The following is a 16,241-nucleotide window of genomic DNA, read 5'->3' as shown; positions in this document are numbered from 1 at the left end:
TGGTGGCCTGAATCAACTGCAACATGCTGGAGGTTTGGAGGACTGCTTTTGTTTGAACTGCTGGCTGTTTACCATTTCAATGTTTGGAAGCCAAGTGTTGTTCCTTCTCCTACTTTTGTGACCTGGCTCAAGAGTGGCTGGTTGGAGCAGGTGACCGGATGTTGGAACTGCAAGAGGAGGATGGTGATGGCGGCTCACCTCAACTGGACACTTTGGAGGCCATAATGACATGTCCTTGAAGGCTGTTGGCCGCTTCTGGTTCATGTTTGGAAGGCTATGTCAATGGCTGCTGTCTTTTGTACTGTTGCATACTGTTGTTTATTGTAGTTTTGCTGTTTTATGTCTACTGTCTGGGCTGGATTCACTGTTTTTGCTAATTTTTTGTGTCCTTATGCACACTGGGGGTGGGGATATTCGCTCTCCCCCTTCCGTTCTACCCTGTGCCAATGAGACCTTTTCTGGTGAGTTGGGCTGCTCATTGTCATGCACACATGCTCTGACAGGCGCACACGTGTTATCATTCACACATATAATATGCAGACACACTTTTACACCGATATGCATATGCTGGTTGCAAAGGTAATGTCTTAAGTTGTAGAAAAAGGCCATTGGCTGATCCAAGTTTGCTGCGCCATTCCATCAGATCAAGATGGAGCTGATGGGATGATCTCCAACTCTAAGCTCCAGTTTAGTCTCCATAACCCTTGATTCTCTGACTGATAAAAGCTCTGTGTGAGATGCATCTCACACCTGATTGGAGGGGTGCAAACTGGAAGCGAAGTTCACATTTTTCCAGGTCTGGATGAGAGCATGAAGCAGCACCACAATAGTAATCGATGTACTGGTAAAGGAGTTGTGGGAGGGGACCCATAAAAAGGCAAGGGCATTGCTACATTGTGAAAATTCATCAACTTTGCTTTCACTTTCACTTGGTCTATCTCAGACACTTCCCTTCCCTTCCTTGACCTTACTGTCTCCATTTCTGGCAACAGACTATCTACTAATATCCATTTCCGGCACACTGACTCCCACAGCTATCTGGACTACAGCTCTTCGCATCCTACACCCTGTAAGGAATCCATCCCTTTCTCTCAGCTCTTTCACCGCCGTCGCATTTGTTCCAATGGTGCCACTTTCCAAAATGGTGCTTTGAAAATGGGTTCCTTCTTCCTCAACTGTGATTTCCCACAGTGATTTCCCACATATAGTTGTTGACAGGGCCCTCAACAGTGTGCGGTCCATCTACTGCGTTCCCTCCCAGAACAAGGATTGACACCCTTCATTCTCACATTTCACCCCACCAGCCTCCGTATGCAGAGCATAACCCACCACCATTTTTGTCAACTCCAGTGTGATGCCACCATCAAACACATCTTCCCTTCACTCTTGCTCTCTCAGCATTCTGCAGAGACCGTTCCCTCGAGATAATCTAGTCCACTCCTCCAGCATACCCAACTCTCCTCCCATCACTCATGGCACCTTCCCATGCAATCGCAGAAGGTGTAACACCTGCTCCTTTGCCTCTTCCAGGCTTAACGCCCCAGGCCCAAAACACTCATTCCAGGTGAAGCAGTGTTTCACTTGCACCTCTTTCAATTTGGTCTATTGCATTCGCTGCTTCCAATGTGATCTCCTCTACATCGAAGAGACCAAATGTAGACTGGGTGATCGCTTTGCTGAACACCTTCGGTCTGTGCGCATTCAGGATCTTGACCTTCCCATTGCTTGCCATTTTAGCACAAGACCCTGCTCCCAAGCCCACATGTCTGTCCTTGGCCTGCTGCAATGTTCAGTGAATCTCAACACACAACTGGAGGAACAACATCACACCTTCCAGTTAGGCATGCTGCAGTCTTCCAGTCGCAACATTGAATTCAACAACTTCAGATGATTAGTTTTACCTCACCTCAACCCCTTTATGTACATATATATATATATATATATATGTGGTGAAAGGCGCTTCAGCAATGCAAGCTCATTCTGCCACAGTGTAGTATAGATGAGTGAGGTCTGTGCTTGTGTTCCTCACATTGCAAGTTTTTACTGTTCGGTATTTAAGTGAAATCGAGGCTTCACACTGAAACAATGGCACCTGTAATTTCGCTATCAATATTCCAGAGAGGACCCCCCCACCCCCCACCCATCCCCCCCCACCCCCCACCCATCCCCCCCCCACCCCCCCACAAATATTTTAAAATAGCCAGCAGAGAAAATGCAATAATATTCATATTTTCTACATATACCATGCTACATTCTGTGTTGATTCAATACATTTCAAAATGCTCATTACAAAAGTGCAATAGTATTTAAGTTGTCTACATGGATCAAGTTGCACTCTGAGCTGCTTCAACATAATCGTGATACGTATAATATTCATTACATACATTCAATGTTGAGTCTAATCGCACTGCCCTGCTCTATCCTCATACACTTCAATATATCCCAGTCTCAACCCTCTTTCCTGATTATTCCTCATACACTTTAACTTCCCCACCCAATCTCGTCCCATTCTCCTATTTACTCCCTTTTATGCTTTAATTTCCTCCCCACTCTGTCTAACCCCACTCTCCAGCTCAATTCCTATGTCGTTTAGTCTCATATCGAGTCTAATCCCACTCTCCTCTTTACTTGATGTGCCCTTAAATATCCCGCCGATTTAAAACCCCAGGCTCCGGACCATCACTCGTAATCCTTATTGTCCCAGCCAAACCTCTCCCCACTCTCCTGCTCATTTCCTCTATCCTTTAGTAACACTCCCGCTCTCATGCCTTGTTCTTTAGTAACCCACACCCGATGGGAATATTGGGCAGCGTGTAAATGTGTCCATAATTTGTCCGGCCTATTTTGTACATGCCGCAGCGTTAAAATAACCGGAGATTAATCTTCATAGTTTCATGGAAATGTCAGCCAGGCCGAGGCAAGTCAATATGCGTGGCAGGAATGTTGACGTGTTTTGAAACCTCAGACACCTGACCCGGCTCCTTGGCATCCAGTGAACACAGCAAACGTATTTTCAGTAATACGTGACTGTTTTTGGGTGGCAACCTTGCTGATTGTCATATTATCTCCTGACAAACTGAAAGCAGACACTTCAGGAACACAGGCAGCAGCTCCGGATCTGGACAGAGGGTCCATCACATCAAGGCCACACGATGACGCTCTTTTTTAACATTGTCAACGGCTGTATATGCATTGCTGCAGGTAAGATGGTTTAATTAGTTCTCGGAATTTGTGGGAAACCGCGTTTAATAGCCAAATTCAGCTTCCCTGAAGGCATTAAAGCGCTCGCTATGGAGCTAGATGTGGCTCAGAGCCCGGAATGACAGCAACTGCCCTCCCCAGAATCAGTATTGTGAACGTTTAGGATTGAGCTTTTGAGGTTTGTATTGTAGTGAAACATAGGGTAATAACTGACCATCGTCTAATCCCTTCCCCCTCACTACTCACCATGATTGGTATACCATGCAGTCTAATTGCATTCTTCTGCTCACTCGCATCACCTTTTATTATTACACTCAGTCTAATACTAACCTGGTGTTGTAAGACTTCTTACTGTGCTCACCCCAGTCCAACGCCGGCATCTCCACATCACTCAGTCTAATAGTACTGTTCATTTTACAGTACAAACTGCTAATACCCCACCCAGTAAAACCCCATTGTTCATTCTCTAGATAATTTGAGAACCCATTCAGTGTAACCTAATTGTCCTGCACAATCGCCAGACTTTTAATATCACATTCTATCTGATCATATTGCCCTGCTCACTCTGCAGACTGTATAATATCTCACGCAGGCTAAACCTACTGCCCTGCTCACATTCTACACAGTTTAATGTCCGCCCTTGACTAATTCTATTCTCCTGGTCACTTTGCAACCTATTCCTATCTCATTCCGTCTAATCACACTGACCTGCACATTCTCCAGATGATTTAATCTCACACGTAGACTAACCCTACTGTTAACCCTATCCCCCCCCCCCACAACCCCCCCTCACCCCAACCCCACCACCACCGAACGCCCCCGCCTCCCCCACACCCCCTGACCCCCCCACCCCCCAACCCCCCCCACCCCCCCCACCCAAACCACCCCGCCCCCCACCCACACCGCCCCTCCCCCGCACCCCGCCCCCCCGACCCCTCACCCCCCACCACACCACACCCCCATACCCCCCCCAACCCCACCCCCACCGAACGCCCCCGCCCCCGACCCCCCCACGCCCCCCACCCCCCTGCCCCCCCACCCCAATCACCCCGCCCCCCCACCCGCCCCCACCCCCCCACACCCCAAACCCCACTCCCCCCACCCCCCACCACCCCCGACCCCCCCTATCCCCCACCCCCCCCTACCCCCCCACCACCCCCCGCCCCACCTGCCCCCCTCACCTCCCACCCCCCCGCCCCCCCGGCGGTGACCAGGTGAATCCTGAGGAACAAGCAGCGCTCTGAAAGCTAGTGACATCAAAACAAACCTGTTGGACTTTAACCTGGTGTTGTAAGACTTCGTACTTTGTAACATGAACTGAGAATAAAAATCTGATAATGCCGCAATATGTCACATCCCATCTCAGACTGCTGTTAGCTCTTTGTTCCTGCTTTCTTTATTGATATACCCATTCCATCTCCCTTCTCATTCCCCAGACTTTATAATATTCCATATTGTCGAATCTCTTTCTCCTCCCCACTCTCTACAAACTTCAGTATCCGCCTCATAATAATCCGCTCTCCCATTTGCTTCACATTGACTTTCAAATCCCATCCAGTCTACATCATCTCCCCTGTTAACTGCTCATGTCCGATAATATCCCATTCAGTTCAAGGTTTTTTGTTGTTGCAAATCTATATTCCTAAAATATCTGAAATAATATTACAAATATTTTTAAATAGCCGGCAGAGAAAATGCAATAATATTCATATTTTCTACATATACCATGCTACATTCTGTGTTGATTCAATACATTTCAAAATGCTCATTACAAAAGTGCAATAGTATTTAAGTTGTCTACATGGATCAAGTTGCACTCTGAGCTGCTTCAACATAATCGTGATACGTATAATATTCATGACATACATTCAATGTTGAGTCTAATCGCACTGCCCTGCTCTATCCTCATACACTTCAATATATCCCAGTATAAACCCTCTTTCCTGATTATTCCTCATACACTTTAACTTCCCCACCCAATCGCGTCCCATTCTCCTTTTTACTCCCTTTTATGCTTTAATTTCCTCCCCACTCTGTCTAACCCCACTCTCCAGCTCAATTCCTATGTCGTTTAGTCTCATATCGAGTCTAATCCCACTCTCCTCTTTACTTGATGTGCCCTTAAATATCCCGCCGATTTAAAACCCCAGGCCCCGGCCCATCACTCGTAATCCTTATTGTCCCAGCCAAACCTCTTCCCACTCTCCTGCTCATTTCCTCTATCCTTTACTAACACTCCCGCTCACATGCATTGTTCTTTAGTAACCCACACCCGATGGGAATATTGGGCAGTGTGTAAATGTGTCCGTAATTTGTCCGGCCTATTTTGTACATGCCGCAGCGTTAAAATAACCGGAGATTAATCTTCATAGTTTCATGGAAATGTCAGCCAGGCCGAGGCAAGTCAATATGCGTGGCAGGAATGTTGACGTGTTTTGAAACCTCAGACACCTGACCCGGCTCCTTGGCATCCAGTGAACACAGCAAACGTATTTTCAGTAATACGTGACTGTTTTTGGGTGGCAACCTTGCTGATTATCATATTATCTCCTGACAAACTGAAAGTGGACACTTCAGGAACACAGGCAGCAGCTCCGGATCACACTGACCTGCACATTCTCCAGATGATTTAATCTCACACGTAGACTAACCCTACTGTTAACCCTACCCCCCCCCCCCCCACCCCCCCCACCCCCCAACCCCCCCCCCCACACCCCCCCCACCCCCCAACCCCCCCCCCCCCCACACCACCCCCACCCCCCAGCCCCCCCACCCCAAACCCCCCGCCCCCCCACCCCAACCCCCCCGCCCCCCCAACCACCCCGCCACCCCCGCCCCTCCTCCGCCCCCGACCCCCCGCCCCCCCACCCCCACCACACCACACCCCCACACACCCACACACCCCAACCCCACCCCCACCGAACGCCCCCAACCCCCCCACGCCCCCCCACCCCCCCGACCCCCCCAACCCCCAACCCCCCCAACCCCCAACCCCCCCCACCCCACCCCCAACCCAACCCCCCAGCCCCCCACCCCCCCGACCCCCGCCCCCACCACACCGCACCCCCCCACCCGCCCCCACCCCCCCCCACCCGCCCCCACGCACCCCCACCCCCCCATCCTCCCACCCCCCACCCCCCCCACCCCCAACCCCCCTCCACCCACCGCCCCCCCACCCCCCCCACCCCCCCACCCCCACCCCCCCCCACCCCCCACCGCCCCCCACCCCCCCACACACTCCCCCACCCACGCCCCACCCCACCCACCCCCACTCACCCCACCCCCCCACCCCCCACCCCCTCACCCTACCCTCCCACCCCCCCTACCGCCCCACCACCCTACCCCCCACCCCCCACCCCCCTACCCCCTCCACCCCCACTAACCCCCAACGCCCCCTACCCCCCTATCCCCCACCCCCCACCACCCCCCACCCCCATACCCCCCCACCACCCACCCACCTCCCAACCCCCACACCCCCCACCCCCCCACACCCCCACACCCCCCGCCAGCCCGCCCCCGCCCCCTCCCCCGCCCGCCCGCCCCACACACCCCCACACACCCCCACACCCCAACCCCACTGACCGCCCCCCCGACCCCCCCCACCCAACCCCCCACCCCCACCACCTCCCCCGCCCCCCCAACCCCCCCACCCCCCCAGCCTCCCCGCCCCCCCACCCCCGCACCCCCCCTACCCACCCCCACCACCCCCCCACCCCTCCCACTCCCCCCACCACTCCCCCACCCCCCCTAACCCCACCCCCCCCACTCCCCCACCCCCACCCACCCCCCACCACTCCCCACCCCCCGCCTCTCCCACCCCCCCTCCCCACCACCACCCCACCCCCCCCACCACCCACCACCAACCCCCCACCCCCCCACACCCCAACCCCCACACCCCCCACCCCCCCTACCCCCCCACCACCCACCCATCCCCCACCCCCCCACCCCCCCACTCCCCACCACCCCCCACCCCCCCACCCCCCCCACTCCCCCCCACCCCCCCTTCCCCCCAGCACCCACCCACCCCCCACCCCCCCACCCCCCGCTCCACCGGCCCCCCTCACCTCCCACCCCCCCGCCCCCCCGGCGGTGACCAGGTGAATCCTGAGGAACAAGCAGCGCTCTGAAAGCTAGTGACATCGAATCAAACCTGTTGGACTTTAACCTGGTGTTGTCAGACTTCGTACTTTGTAACATGAACTGAGAATAAAAATCTGATAATGCCGCAATATGTCACATCCCATCTCAGACTGCTGTTAGCTCTTTCCTGCTTTCTTTATTGATATACCCATTCCATCTCCCTTCTCATTCCCCAGACCTTATAATATTCTCTCCCCTGTTCACTGCTCATGTCCGATAATATCCCATTCAGTTCAAGGTTTTTTGTTGTTGCAAATCTATATTCCTAAAATATCTGAAATAATATTACAAATATTTTAAAATAGCCAGCAGAGAAAATGCAATAATATTCATATTTTCTACATATACCATGCTACATTCTGTGTTGATTCAATACATTTCAAAATGCTCATTACAAAAGTGCAATAGTATTTAAGTTGTCTACATGGATCAAGTTGCACTCTGTCCTGCTTCAACATAATCGTGATACGTATAATATTCATTACATACATTCAATGTTGAGTCGAATTGCACTGCCCTGCTCTATCCTCATACACTTCAATATATCCCAGTATAAACCCTCTTTCCTGATTATACCTCATACACTTTAACTTCCCCACTCAATCTCGTCCCATTCTCCTATTTACTCCCTTTTATGCTTTAATTTCCTCCCCACACCCCCCCACCACCCCCACACCCCCAAACCTCACCCCCCTAACCCCCCACCCCCCCACCTCCCCCACCCCCCCTACCATCCCCACCAGCCCCCTACACCCCCCACACCCCCACCCCCTACCCCGCCACCCCCCTACCCCCCCCACCCCCCACCCACCCCCCGCCCCCCCGGCCCCCCTCACCTCCCACCACCCCGCCCCCCCTCACCTCCCACCCCCCCGCCCCCCCCCGGCCCCCCCCGCCCCCACCCCGGCCACCCCCACCCCCCACCCACCCACCCCGGCCACCCCCACCCCCCACCCCCGCCCGCCCGCCCCCACCCCCCCTCCCCCGCCCCACACCCACCCGCCCCCCACCCCCCCGCCTCCCCCAACCCCCCCCGACCCCCCACCCCCCATCCACACCCCCCCACCCCCCCACCCCCCATCCACACCCCCCCACCCCCCCCACCCCCCACCCACACCCCACCCCCCCACCCCACCCCCCCTAACACCCCTGCTCACTCTCCAGACTGCTAAATACCCCACCCAGTCTAATGCTAATTACCTGCTCACTCTCCAGACTGTAATATCCAAGTCCGTCTAATCCTATTGCCTTGCTCAGTCTCCAGACTGTTTAACACACAGACAGTCGAATCCTACTGCCCTGCTCATTCTCCAGAAAGTCTAATATCCCACCCAATCAAATCCTACTGCACTGCTCATTCTCCAGCCTGTTTAATATCACACCCAGTCTAATGCCACTGCCCTGCTCACTCTCCAAACTGTTTAATATTACACACAGTCTAATTCCACTGCCCAGCTCACTCTCCAGACTGTAATATCCCACTCAGTCTAATCCTACTGCCCTGCTCACTCTCCAGACTGTAATATCACACAGTCTAATCCTACTACACTGCTCACGCTTCAGACTGTAACATCACATCTAGTCTAATCCTACTTCCCTGCTCACTCTCCAACTGTAATATCACACACTCTAATCCTAATGCCCTGCTCACGCTTCAGACTGTAATATCATACACAGTCTAATCCTACTGCCCTGCTCCCTCTCCAGACTATAATATCCCACCCATCTAATGCTACTGCCCTGCTCATTCTGCAGATAGTAATATCACATCCAGTCCAATCCTACTGCCAATCTCACTCTCCAGACTGTAACATCCCACCCAGTCTAACCCTATTGTCCGGCTCACTCTCCAGACTGTAATATACCACCCAGTATAATCCTACTGCACTGCTCCCTCTATAGACTGTAATATCACATTCAGTCTAATCCGACTGCCCTGCTCACTGTCCAGACTGCTTAATATCCCACACAGTCTAATCCTAATTTTCTGCTAACGCTCCAGACTGTAATATCGCACCCAGTCTAAACCCACTGCCCTGCTAATTCTCCAGACTGCTTAATACCCAGACAGTGTAATCCTACTGCCCTCCTCATTCGCTAGACTGTTTAATCCCCAGACAGTCTAATCCTATTGCCCTGCCCATTCTCCAGAAAGTCTAATATCCCACCCAGTCAAATCCTACTGCACTGCTCACTCTCCAGACTGTAATATCCCACTCAGTCTAATCCTACTGCCCTGCTCACTCTCCAGACTGTAATATCACATCTAGTCTAATCCTACTGCCCTGCTCACTCTCCAACTGTAATATCACACACTCTAATCCTACTACCCTGCTCACGCTTCAGACTGTAATATCATACACAGTCTAATCCTACTGCCCTGCTCACTCTCCAGACTGTTGAATATCCCACCCAGTCTCGTTCTACTGCCCTGCTCACTCTCCAGACTGCTAAATAGCCCACTCAGTCTAATCCTACTGCCCTGCTCACTCTCCAGACTGTAATATCCCAGTCAGTCTAATCCTATTGCCTTGCTCAGTCTCCACACTGTTTAACACACCGGCAGTCGAATCCTACTGCCCTGCCCATTCTCCAGAAAGTCTAATATCACACCCAATCAAATCCTTCTGCACTGCTCACTCTCCAGACTGTTTAATATCTCACCTAGTGTAATCCTAATACCCTGCTCACTCTCCGGACTGTTTAATATCTCACACAGTCTAATCCTACTGCACTGCTCTCTCTCCGGACCGGTTCATACCCAACCAGTGTAAGGCTGCTGCCCTGCTCACGCTCCAGATTGTAATATCCCACACAGTCTAATCCTACTGCCCTGCTCACTCTCCAGACTGTAAGATCCCACCAGTCTAATCCCACTGCCCTGCTCATTCTCCAGACTGTTTAATAGCCAGACTGTGTAATCCTACTGCCCTGCTCATTCTCCAGAAAGTCTAATATCCCACCCAGTCAAATCATACTGCACTGCTCACTCTCCAGACTGTAATATCCCACTCAGCCTCATCCTACTACACTGCTCACGCTTCAGACTGTAACATCACATCTAGTCTAATCCTACTGCCCTGCTCACTCTCCAACTGTAATATCACACACTCTACTCCTACTACCCTGCTCACGCTTCAGACTGTAATATCATACACAGTCTAATCCTACTGCCCTGCTCCCTCTCCAGACTATAATATCCCACCCATCTAATCCTACTGCCCTGCTCATTCTGCAGATAGTAATATCACATCCAGTCCAATCCTACTGCCCATCTCACTATCCAGACTGTAACATCCCACCCAGTCTAATCCTATTGTCCGGCTCACTCTCCAGACTGTAATATACCACCCAGTATAATCCTACTGCACTGCTCCCTCTCCAGACTGTAATATAACATTCAGTCTAATCCGACTGCCCTGCTCACTGTCCAGACTGTAATATCCCACCAGTCTAATCCTACTGCCCTGCTCTCTCTCCAGACTGTTAAATATCAATTCAGTCTAATCCTACTGCCCTGCACACTCTCCAGACTGTAATATCATATTCTGCCTAATCCTACTGCCCTGCTCACTGTCCAGACTGTAATATCACACATTCTAATCCAACTGCCCTGCTCATGCTTCAGGCTTTAATATCACATCCAGTGTAATCCGACTGCCCTGCTCACTGTCCAGACTGTAATATCACACACATTCTAATCCAACTGCCCTGCTCATGCTTCAGGCTGTAATATCACATCCAGCCTAATCCGACTGCCCTGCTCACTCGCCTGATTGTTATGTCACACACAGTCTAATCCGACTGCCCTGCTCACGCTTCAAACTATAAAATCAGACCCAGTCTAATTCTATTGCCCTGCTCACTCTCAAGACTGTGATGTCACCCAGTCTAATCCTACTGCCCTGCCCACTCTCCAGACTGCTAAATATCCCACCCAGTCTAATCCTACTGCCCTGCTCACTCTCCAGACTGCTAAATATCCCACCCAGTCTAATCCCACTGCCCTGCCCAATCTCCAGACTGCTAAATATCCCACCAGGGTCTAATCCTACTGCCCTGCTCATTCTCCAGACTGCTAAATATCCCAACCAGTCTAATCGTACTGCCCTGCCCACTCTCCAGACTGCTAAATATCCCACCCAGTCGCATCCTACTGCCCTGCCCACTCTCCAGACTGCTAAATATCCCACCCAATCTAATCCTACTGCCCTGCTCACTCTCCAGACTGCTAAATATCCCACCCAGTCGAATCCATCTGCCCTGCTCATTCTCCAGATAGTCTCATATCCCACCCAATCAAATCCTACTGCACTGCTCACTCTCCAGACTGTTTAATATCTCACCTAGTGTAATCCTAATACCCTGCTCACTCTCCGGACTGTTTAATATCTCACACAGTCTAATCCTACTGCACTGCTCTCTCTCCGGACTGGTTCATACACAACCAGTGTAATCCTACTGCCCTGCTCATTCTCCAGACTGCTTAATATCCCACACAGTCTAATCCTAATGTCCTGCACACGCTCCAGACTGTAATATCCCACACAGTCTAATCCTACTGCCCTGCTCACTCTCCAGACTGTTTAATACCCAGACAGTGTAATCCTACTGCCCTGCTCATTCCCCAGACTGTTTAATACCCAGACAGTCTAATCCTACTGCCCTGCTCACTCGCCAACTGTAATATCACACACTCTAATCCTACTTCCCTGCTCACGCTTCAGACTGTAATATCATACACAGTCTAATCCTACTGCCCTGCTCCCTCTCCAGACTATAATATCCCACCTATCTAATCCTACTGCCCTGCTCATTCTCCAGATTGTAAAATCACATCCAGTCTAATCCTACTGCCCATCTCACTCTCCAGACTGTAATATAGCACCCAATCTAAACCTACTGCCCTGTTTCCTCTCTAGACTGTTTAATATTGCATCCAGTCTAATCCGACTGCACGTCTGACTTTCCAGACTGTAATATCACACAGTCTAATCCTACTGCCCTGCTCAGGCTACAGCCTGTAATATCACATCTAATCTAATCCTACTGCCCTGCTCACTCTCCCGACTGTAATATTACACAGAGTGTAACTCTATTGCCTTGCTCACTCTCAAGCCTGTAATATCACGCACAGTCTAATCCTACTGCCCTGCTCACTCTCCAGTTTGTAATATTACCTCCCGTTTAATCCTACTGCCCATCTCACTCTCCATACTGGAGAAACCCACACAGTCTAATCCAATTGCCCTGCTCACTCTGTAGACTGTAATGTCACACACAGTCGAATCCTACTGCCCTGCTCACGCTCCAGACTGTAACATCACACACAGTCGAATCCTACTGCCCTGCTCACGCTCCAGACTGTAACATCACACACAGTCTAATCCTACTGCCCTGCTCACTCTCCAGACTGTAATATATCACCCAATCTAATCCTACTGCCCTGTTAACTCTCCAGACTGTTTAATATCACACACAGTCTAATCCTCCTGCCCAGCTCACTCTCTAGACTGTAATGTCACACACAGATTAATCCTACTGTACTGCTCACGCTCCAGACTGTAATATCGTACCCAGTGTATTCTTACTGCCCTGCTCATTGTCCAGAAAGTCTAATATCCCAGTCAATCAAATCCTACTGCACTGCTCTCTCTCCGGACTGGTTCATACCCAACCAGTGTAATCCTACTGCCCTGCTCATTCTCCAGACAGCTTAATATCCCAGTCAGTCGATCCTAATGCCCTGCTCACTCTCCAGACTGTAATATCCCACACAGTCTAATCCTACTGCTCTGATCACTCGCCAGACTGTTGAATATCCCACCCAGTCTAACCCCACTGCCCTGCTCATTCTCCAGACTGTTTAATACCCAGACAGTCTAATCTACTGCCCTGCTCTTTCTCCAGAAAGTCTATTATCCCACCCAGTCTAATCCTACTGCCCTGCTCACTCTCCAGACTGTAATATCTCACTCAATCTAATCCTACTGTCCTGTTCGGTCTCCAGACTTTTTAATATCGCATCCAGTCTAATCCTACTGCACTTCTGACTCTCCAGACTGTAATATCACACAATGAAATCCTGCTACCCTGCTCACGCTTCAGACTGTAATATCACACACAGTCTAATCCTACTGCCCTGCTCACTCTCCAGGCTGTAATATCTCACTCAATCTAATCCTACCGCCCTGTTCGGTCTCCAGGCTTTTTAATCTCGCATTCAGACTATGAAGTCCTTATGCACTTCTGACTCTCCAGACTGTAATATCACACAGTCTAATCCTACTGCCCTGCTCACGCTACAGACTGTAATATCACATCTAATCTAATCCTGCTGCCCTGCTCACTCTGCCGACTGTAATATTACAGAGTCTAACTCTATTACCGTGCTCACTCGCAAACCTGTAAAATCACGCACAGTCTAATCCTCCTGCCCTGCTCACTCTCAGGTCAGTTTAATATCCCACCCAGAGTAACCCCGCTGTACCGCTCACTCTCCAGACTGTTTAATATCCCACCCAGAGTAACCCCGCTGTAATGCTCACTCTCCAGTCTGTTTAATATCCCACCCAGAGTAATCCCGCTGTACCGCTCACTCTCCAGACTGTTTAATATCCCACCCAGAGTAATCCCGCTGTACCGCTCACTCTCCAGTCTGTTTAATATCCCACCCAGAGTAATCCCGCTGTACCGCTCACTCTCCAGCCTGTTTAATATCCCACCCAGAGTAATCCCGCTGTACCGCTCACTGTCCAGTCTGTTTAATATCCCACCCAGAGTAACCCCGCTGTACAGCTCACTCTCCAGTCTGTTTAACGTCCCACCCAGAGTAACCCCGCTGTACCGCTCTCTCTCCAGACTGTTTAATATCCCACCCAGAGTAATCCCGCTGTACCGCTCACTGTCCAGTCTGTTTAATATCCCACCCAGAGTAATCCCGCTGTACCGCTCACTCTCCAGTCTGTTTAATATCCCACCCAGAGTAATCTCGCTGTACCGCTCACTCTCCAGTCTGTTTAACGTCCCACCCAGAGTAACCCCGCTGTACCGCTCACTCTCCAGTCTGTTTAATATCCCACCCAGAGTAATCCCGCTGTACTGCTCACTCTCCAGTCTGTTTAATATCCCACCCAGAGTAACCCCGCTGTACCGCTCACTCTCCAGACTGTTTAATATCCCACCCAGAGTAATCGCGCTGTACCGCTCACTGTCCAGTCTGTTTAATATCCCACCCAGAGTAACCCCGCTGTACCGCTCACTCTCCACTCTGTTTAATATCCCACCCAGAGTAATCCCACTGTACCGCTCACTCTCCAGTCTGTTTAATATCCCACCCAGAGTAATCCCGCTGTACTGCTCACTCTCCAGTCTGTTTAATATCCCACCCAGAGTAATCCCGCTGTACCGCTCACTCTCCAGTCTGTTTAATATCCCACCCAGAGTAATCTCGCTGTACCGCTCACTCTCCAGTCTGTTTAATATCCCACCCAGAGTAATCTCGCTGTACCGCTCACTTTCCAGTCTGTTTAATATCCCAACCAGAGTAATCCCGCTGTACCGCTCACTCTCCAGTCTGTTTAATATCCCACCCAGAGTAACCCCGCTGTACCGCTCACTCTCCAGTCTGTTTAATATCCCACCCAGAGTAACCCCGCTGTACCGCTCACTCTCCAGACTGTGTAAGATCCCACCCAGAGTAACCCCGCTGTACCGCTCACTCTCCAGACTGTTTAATATCCCACCCAGAGTAACCCCGCTGTACTTGCTCACTCTCCAGTCTGTTTAACGTCCCACCAGAGTAATCCCGCTGTACCGCTCACTCTCCAGACTGTTTAATATCCCACCCAGAGTTTCCCCGCTGTACCGCTCAGTCTCCAGTCTGTTTAATATCCCACCCAGAGTAACCCCGCTGTACTGCTCACTCTCCAGACTGTTTAATATCCCACCCAGAGTAACCCCGCTGTACCGCTCACTCTCCAGACTGTTTAATATCCCACCCAGAGTAATCCCGCTGTACCGCTCACTCTCCAGTCTGTTTGATATCCCACCCAGAGTAACCCCGCTGTACCGCTCACTCTCCAGTCTGTTTAATATCCCACAGAGTAACCCCGCTGTACCGCTCACTCTCCAGACTGTTTAATATCCCACCCAGAGTAATCCCGCTGTACCGCTCACTCTCCAGTCTGTTTAATATCCCACCCAGAGTAACCCCACTGTACCGCTCACTCTCCAGACTGTTTGATATCCCACCCAGAGTAACCCCGCTGTACCGCTCACTCTCCAGTCTGTTTAATATCCCACACAGCGTAATCCCGCTGTACCGCTCACTCTCCAGACTGTTTAATATCCCACCCAGAGTAATCCCGCTGTACCGCTCACTCTCCAGTCTGTTTAATATCCCACCCAGAGTAACCCCACTGTACCGCTCACTCTCCAGTCTGTTTAATATCCCACCCAGAGTAATCCCGCTGTACCGCTCACTCTCTAGACTGTTTAATATCCCACCCAGAGTAATCCCGCTGTACCGCTCACTCTCCAGTCTGTTTAATATCCCACCCAGAGTAATCCCGCTGTACCGCTCTCTCTCCAGTCTGTTTAATATCCCACCCAGAGTAATCCCGCTGTATCGCTCACTCTCCAGTCTGTTTAATATCCCACCCAGAGTAATCCCGCTGTACCGCTCACTCTCTAGACTGTTTAATATCCCACCCAGAGTAATCCCGCTGTATCGCTCACTCTCCAGTCTGTTTAATATCCCACCCAGAGTAATCCCGCTGTACCGCTCACTCTCCAGACTGTTTAATATCCCACCCAGAGTAATCCCGCTGTACCGCTCACTCTCCAGTCTGTTTAATATCCCACCCAGAGTAACCCCACTGTACCGCTCACTCTCCAGT

At 51.3% G+C, this 16,241-nt stretch overlaps 1 protein-coding gene across 1 annotated transcript in view; it reads left to right on the top strand.

Annotated features, from left to right (window-relative positions):
• LOC140387094 (uncharacterized) overlaps nucleotides 1–16,241 on the top strand; it is a 571,970-nt gene that overhangs the window by 481,269 nt on the left and 74,460 nt on the right. The gene's annotated exons all lie outside the window — the stretch shown is intronic.

The sequence above is a fragment of the Scyliorhinus torazame genome, chromosome 12 (assembly GCF_047496885.1).
Source record: "Scyliorhinus torazame isolate Kashiwa2021f chromosome 12, sScyTor2.1, whole genome shotgun sequence".
Lineage (NCBI taxonomy): Eukaryota > Metazoa > Chordata > Chondrichthyes > Carcharhiniformes > Scyliorhinidae > Scyliorhinus > Scyliorhinus torazame.
Note: the sequence above shows the minus strand (reverse complement) of the source record. Positions and strands in the feature narration are given on the sequence as shown.